We start from the raw sequence: 8,075 nt of genomic DNA on the forward strand, positions 1-8,075 counted from the left end.
ACTTATGTATGTTTAAAAGGAATAGATAATTTTTAAATTAGTGTTCTAATAAGTTATAATGACCCCAACAAAATACATAGGTTATATAATTAATTATTTACCTATTTTGTAGAAAACAATAAATTAAGAAAATATAGTAAATTCGTTTTTAAAATTTTTTGGTCGAAAAGTTCAATTTTCAACAAATTTTAATTATTAAATCAGTTACTAATAAACTTATTACACAAATTAATTTTCATGTTAAATTCTATAACAAATAGACAAATTAACTTTCATTATTATTTAGAGAAATATTAGAAAGCCATCAAAATTTATTATTTTTTTATTATTACTTAGTTCTTGAGTCAATTCTTTTAGTTTAATCTTTTTAATCTAATAATCTAAGAACATATTTTATCCCATACTTTTATATATTAATGACTAAGTAATGGCCAAAAATAATAAATTTTGATAACCTTTTAATATTTTTTATTAAATAATAAAAATTTGAATATCTATATATAACAAATTAGAAAGCTAACAATACAATAATAATACTGAATAATATAAAAATGTATAATAAATTGAACATGTTATAAGTATAATTGTAAATATAATAATAAAATAATAATATTATAGTACATTGTGCGGTTTGGATTAGATTGGATCGGTTATGAAAAGTAGATCTAAAATCCGATCCGATCCAACGACTTGTAAAAAATAGAATCCAATCAAATACAAATTAGTACAGTTTTAATTAGTTTTCGGTTTGAATTGGATTAAATGAGCGGTTTAATTTGGATCAGTTTAAATTTGAACACCCCTGTAATTAAGACCATATCAGGTCAAAAGAAGATAGAAATTGGGGGTTTTTCTATCAAGCCATCCACATTGATCTCAAGAGAAATAAAATAAAGATAGAAACAAATTCATCATGATTTAAATTTTTTTGTTGTTCACGGTATCTTGGTATTTAAAAGGTTAAAAATTAATTCATCCTGAATTTGAATTTTATTTAAAAATTTATTATTAGACAATTGATTGCTATATAGATAAAGTAGAATTTGAATTCTCAACACTTATTTAAACGAATGAGTCAGGTTATTGCTTAACTAATTAAAATTAATTAGGATTTGAATACTATAATTATCATTTTGAAAAGATTATTTATTTTACCATTGTTCAGTTAAATTTTTTCTCACAATGATATATATTAATATTAATACAAAGAAAACATAGATAAATTTAAAAAAGCAAATGATTAACATTCTGTATCAACATATTGCCAAATTAAATGATACTAATAGTCAAATGAAAGGAGAAGTATGTTGGATATTGTCAACCAACAATTTGTTGAAAGTTCTTTTACACAAGTTGGTGTAGATGGAGTCAAACTTGAAGATATAACTGCCAAACATTAAATCCAGCAAACCAAACATGTCTAAAGTCTAGAAAAACATAAAGAATTGAGTTGAAAATACACCTTTAAACAACAATACAAAATGTTGGTTTTCTAAGAGTGCATTCACCGGCAGCCTCCGTTCTACTTCAATCTTAAAAAGTTTTTCTACGTGGATTAATGATTAAAATGGTCCTAAACGAGTTAATGGTCAAAATAGTCCTTAGTATTCGAAAGATTCTTAAATTAGTTCCTAAAACAGTAGTTAATCAAATTGGTTTTTCTGTCGATTGGATGATAACAAAACACAAAATCTTATCCCACTCGACGAAAATAGATTATATGAATCAATTTGATAGGGTATGACATTTTGATATACAGATAAATTGTGAATTGGTATGTGCAAATTGGTATAAGTACATTGTTAATTGGTAAATTAATGTAACTGAGTTGGTACTAAGATATTTAATATGGCAGTTATTATCAATGTTGAAATTTTGGGTTACCTTGCTGAATTTTCATGCACCTACAATAATATATATAATAGTAGCCTATAACCAATTCCTTAACAACAATGCATAATGCATAAGAAGAAGAAGAAGTAAGAGAATAAGCAAAAAAGGTTTGCTCTCTCAACTATTCAGTCCTCTGGTTTTCATGCTTCATGTTTCTTTTCTTTTCATTTATTTATTTATTTATTTTAATTTGCTACTATTATTACTTTTTTTTATGAAGTAGTATTTACAAGCTAATCGATATAATTATGCAAATATATTATATGGATTAACTAAACAATTAACTATTAGAATAATCAAACTTACCACACTAAAATAATTAAACTTGTAACATACCAATATTTTGAAAATTTACATAGTGGCTTTTTTTTTTAATTACACACAACATGATTGATAATTATAATATAATAGTTATTTTAAACTATAAATAGCATTTTTTATTTTATCCATTTCTTAAAACAACTATGTATTTTGAGTTTTTCATTGGAAAAAAATTTTAAACAGAAAAGTTACAAGTCTCTTTTAACAAGCTTTATAATATTTTATATATTAAAATAATCAAAATAATAGGACAATTTACCATAACAAATAAACTGGCATCTAGTATTACCAGATTACACAATGCAAAACGTATACCAAAATGCATTTTTTCCATAATCTATGTAAATCGTGACAGGGGTCCTGCAGTTTACGAATACACGTAATCTACTACAGGAGTGTCGCGGATTACGTTATAGGGAAAGTAAGCATAATCCGCGACAGGGGTGTCGCGGTTTATGTGTGAATGACGAGTGTGCATAAACCGCGACAAGGGTCTAGCGGTTTATGCGTTAATGAGTAGTTTGCATAAACATAAAATAAAGTAAGTGTATTGTAAACAAAAACATACATAACACACACATAAGTCCATGGAAATAAACTAAGTACCATCATATAATACAAAAGTACACGACAAATCTGACATACATAGGTAACATCAATGAAAACATGAGATAAATAGCTACGGCTCCTGTCTGTCCTCATCCTCTTCGTGAGAGTCATGTCCAAATGCGCCTAGGAGATGCGACCATGTACCACATCGAGCGGCCCGTCTGACTCTGGTTGGCCTCTGGCGCTGCTGTGCTGGAGGATCGACGGGCATGCCCACGCCATATGTAGATGGAGGCATCCCTCCCATGCCCAACCAACTGTCATACCAGCTGCTAGCAGGCTCATTCAGGTCTACATGAAACTGGGGCTGGTACCCCTGAGGGTCAGACATCTGCAACTGGTACCGCTGCATATCCTCTATATCTGGGAGATACCCCTGTGCAACGTCCATCTGGGGCTGGGTCTCCGACACCTGATCCTGTGGGGTCTGATGCTGAAAATGCGGAGGGTCGTCATCCCGGATGAGATCTGCAAAGTCAGAATAGAATTGTGAACTGCCGACCTCGTGGTCCATATCCATCGTGAAAGTCGGGTCCGCCAGGTCACCATACATCTGTCCATGGATCTCATGGTATATCTAGGAGCTCGAAACATGTGTAAGAGGAACCTCCTGGGACCCCGCCCCTGCCTGCTCAGTGGGTATATCACCAGGACCACTAGATGCGACCCCTGATGTACCACCCTGACGCCGAGGATGCCCACGCCGGACACGGTGATCGGCATGTCCGACTTCGTCACCACCAGATCTGTCATCCTGAATCATGTCATCCAGCAATCGCCACTCCCGGTCTATAGCTTGGGTACCAATGCGTCGTCGCCGCTCGACGCGCCTGTTATCAGGCACGTCCGGCATCGGAACCCTAGAAGGCGCCTGTGATGACCCTCTCTAAACAACATCCTGACTGATCTCCTCGGCCCTAGGATCGGCAATCATGGAATCCGGCGACAGAAACCTATGGGCCACTCTGTACCACCATCGCAGAAAGTCTGCGGACGGCCCGGGATCAGGCACCCGGGGGATACTCAGAACAGCATCAACCATGTTCTGCCAACTAAGGTGTCATACCTGATAGTAGCTCGGGAACCATTTGTCCCCACCCCTCCCATCCTTGGCATGGAGCCAGTCTATATTTGAGGCTGTCTCCGGCTCGTGCTGAACGCCACCCAGCTGTGGCAGCACCCTATCCACCTGGTGCCACTCAATGACGGCGAAGTATATCAAGCAAGTACATGCGTGCCATAACCGACTGTGCTAGGAAACCGCCAGAAAATTCATGACTGTAGTAGCTGCAGGGGGCCTGCCAAGTTTGTCACATTTCTGTTGGCCACCGGACACATGCAACGATATAGCCAAGCCAACGCTGCCGACCCCCAACTATAACTGCCCATATCATCAAGCCTCGCCAGAAAGGGCAACCACTGTATATGAACCCGATTTTTAGTTTTCCACTCTTGTCATCGAACAACTAAGTGGAAAGCAGCATCATAATATAAGCCCGTGCATATATGTGTACGGTCTCCTCCGTAGCATCATCCGGCAGCACTCTGAACCTCTCATAAAACCAGGTGAAGTGGACTATATACTGCTTTACCTTATTCTGTGGTGGAAGCTCGCCAAACAGTTCTTGAAACCACTCCCACGCCAGTTTGCTTTCTTCCATAAGCTTCTCAAAATCTGTAAGGCACCAGGATATAGGTAAACCATCCACGGGCAGCCCCAGCTGGTATGCTACATCTTGCAACGTGATTGTGCACTCTCTAAAAGGCATATGAAAGGTATGCATCTCAGGACGCCACCTCTCAATGAAAGCGCTGACTAAGGACTCATCCAACCAGAACCACCTGGCGTTGAGCCTCGCCAGGTGGTACAAACCAGCCCTCTCCAGATAGAGTACGATCCTGTCTTGCAGAGGCATGTTCTACTGCCTCCGAACACTATAAATACACCTAGTCAGCTGGAGCATGTGACAGAAGAAACCAAACATATAAAAAATCCAACACTAATTTAGAGTAATCTAACACAAAAAATACAATATTAAAGTTTATACAGGTAACATATAGTTCCTATTTTTTAATCACAAAATTCAATAAAAGGCATAAACGATTCAAGACCTTAATCTAAATTAATTAAATACTAAATTTTATGATTTTAAAATAATAATTTAAATATAAATTTAAATACCTAAATCACAATCATTGGAAAAATATTATACGAAATACATTAACTAAAAATAACCAAATTAACCTCTTCGTTTATGCTGCCAGCAACGTGCGCAACGCCGTTAAGTCTGTAAAGACTGCGTGCCTCCGCCATAGTCCCGACCCGATCTCAACTCAACCAACCCACAATTTTCTCTCTTTTCCTCTCTCTAGAAAACCTCTCCTTCTCTCTTTAAAAAACCTTACAACCACCACAAATGTAATCCGTGAGACCCCTAAAACGTATTTATACTAACACATAAACCGCTAGACCTCTGTCACGGTTTATGCACACTCGTCATTTACACATAAACCGCGACACCCTTGTCGCGGATTATGCTTACTTTTTCTAGAATGTAATCCGCGACACCCCTGTAGCGGATTATGTGTATTCGTAAACCACGGGACTCCTGTTGCGGTTTATATAGATTATAAAAAAAATATATTTTGGTATCCATTTTGCATTTTGTGTAATCTGATAATATTGTATGCCAGTTTATTTATTATGGTGAATTGTCCAAAATAATACATATAATGAATTTAAAAAGAAAAACATAACTGGGTGTCATGGTGTGTCTTTTTCTATTAAGAGAAATTGATTGTCCATTTAAATTGATCATCCTTGTTACGTTGACCTTAGATAATTGCCTAATTTATTAAAAAAGAATAAATATTAATATTTAGTTTGGCAAATCCGACACCAAATTTATAGACATTAAAAAATTTGCTTAAATTGATTTCCCTATTACATGGCATAACTTTTGTTGACTGTTGTTTTGAATTATTTTATTTTATTTTATACCAAAGATAGTAATTGGATTTTTTTTAAGGTTAAATGTGACAGATATTTCTAGAAAATTTAGTTTCACGTCATGTTCAATTCATAAATTTATTTAATAACATTACGAAGATGTCACACTAAGTTACTCTTATTCTGTTTCAAGCAAACCCAATCAATCATTGTTGCAATTGTCTCCGTTGAGTGCAATCAATTCAACCATTTCTATTGTCTAAGAAGTAAATCTTTATTCATTATTTCAATTAACTATTTTAGTTTTGACAAGTTTTCTGAACTTTTCTTATATTAAATGCATAAAATAAGATATTAACCTTCATTTTCACTGTAAGAAATTAGAAGAGCAGTAGTGTTATTTGACTTAATTATTATTTATTTGCTATGATCATGACACACCAATGTTTCTTAAACTTCACTACTTATATCAATTAAGGTAGCTATAACTATACGCCAAGAAAAAATGTCTACATTGAAAGCACAAAGGACTGTGCGATAGGCTCATGCTACCTTCCTGAAATAGACATACAATATTGATTTAATAATATAAAAATTTTTCATATGATTTCTATTTTATATTTTATATATATGTATTTTTGTTCTTATAAAATTTTAAAATTTGTGTGTCAATATATTTCATATTGTATCGTGTTCTGTGTCCGTATTAATGTTTGTGCATTGTAGGATTTATGCCATTAGATTATTATGATTAATCTATACTAAGTGCATATTTGGGTGCCATTATTTTGTTAAAAAAGATCTTTTTTCATTGAAAAAAAATCTTTTTTTATTTTTTAACGTGTTTGGCAAATTTCTAGTAGTAAAAGTAAAAGCACTAGTAAAATTAAAAAAAGATCTTTTTTGAAAAGCTGTAATTTACATCTTTTTTTAAAAGATCTTTTTTCCTTAAAAAAAAGATGCTTTTCATGTAATAAATAAATAAAAAAGTACTTTTATATTGTTATACCCAAACATAATTGATAGATAAAAAGACCTTTTTACATGAGATATCTAAACATAAAATTACTTTTACTTCTCTATAAAATCTTTTAAAAAAAGATAACTAAAAAAAATCTTTTTTTAAAGCTCACCCAAACAAGTTCTAAATGTGTTATAGTGCAATTTATTGCTAAAATATGGTATTACTTTAACCTAGAATACATGTGTCGTGCCTTATTGATCCATGCATCAAAAATCAAGATTGACTAATTGACCCATTTAAAATTTCAAATGAATCATAATTAGGGGTGTTTGTGGTGCGATTTAGATCAATTTTGAGTAAAAAATTTATTCGATCTGAACACTAATTTTATTTGTAGTGCGGTTTAGATCGGATAAATTTAAAAAAAAATGATCTGATCCGATCCAATTTCAAGCGATTTAGATTGGATTGGATTGGATTTGTGGTTTTGTAAAAAAATTAAATACATATAACAAATCTCAACATCAAATTTTAAATAATCAATAATGACGTAACAAGTCTCAACAATATTTTAAAAAGTCAACGATATCATAACAATAGAAATAAAATTATAGATTAATTAAAATAAATAAATAAATAACATTTTGAACATAAAATATTTATTAAATAATAACAATAAATGAATAATATAAAAATGTATAACAAATTGAACATGTTATAAGTATAATTGTAAATATAATAATAAGATAATAATATTATAGCACATTGTGCGATTTGGATTAAATTTGATTGATTATGAAAAATAGATCCGAAATTCAATCCGATCCAACAGTTTGCAAAAAATAAAATCCAATCAAATTCGAATTAGTACAATTTTAATCAATTTTCAGTTTGAATTAGATTGAATGAACAATTTAATTTAGATCGATTTAAATTTAAATACCCCTAATCATAATCTTGTTCTTACCATCAAAAAAAGGGTTTTATCAAAAAATTTATATACAACTCACGACAAAAGAAAAAAAGAAAAACAAACACACACGTAAAAGAGATAGAAATAAGTGTTATCCGCCACAATTAAACAAATAAATTCTTCCCAAATAATAATAATAATAATAAAAATAATGATTGAACAATTGGCTTGTGTTCTTAGGCCTTTATTGCATGTGTCTTATTTTGGTTAAGTTGGTGGTTGAGAAGAACTCTTACCAATCACCGACCAATAAAAAACCATCTATTGGTTGCGGAAATTGAGTGAAAACATGCCACATAAATATCACATACTTAAGACAAAAATAAATAAATGAACCAAATATTATATTTATATTTATATTATGT

The sequence above is a fragment of the Arachis ipaensis genome, chromosome B03 (assembly GCF_000816755.2).
Source record: "Arachis ipaensis cultivar K30076 chromosome B03, Araip1.1, whole genome shotgun sequence".
NCBI classification, from domain to species: domain Eukaryota; kingdom Viridiplantae; phylum Streptophyta; class Magnoliopsida; order Fabales; family Fabaceae; genus Arachis; species Arachis ipaensis.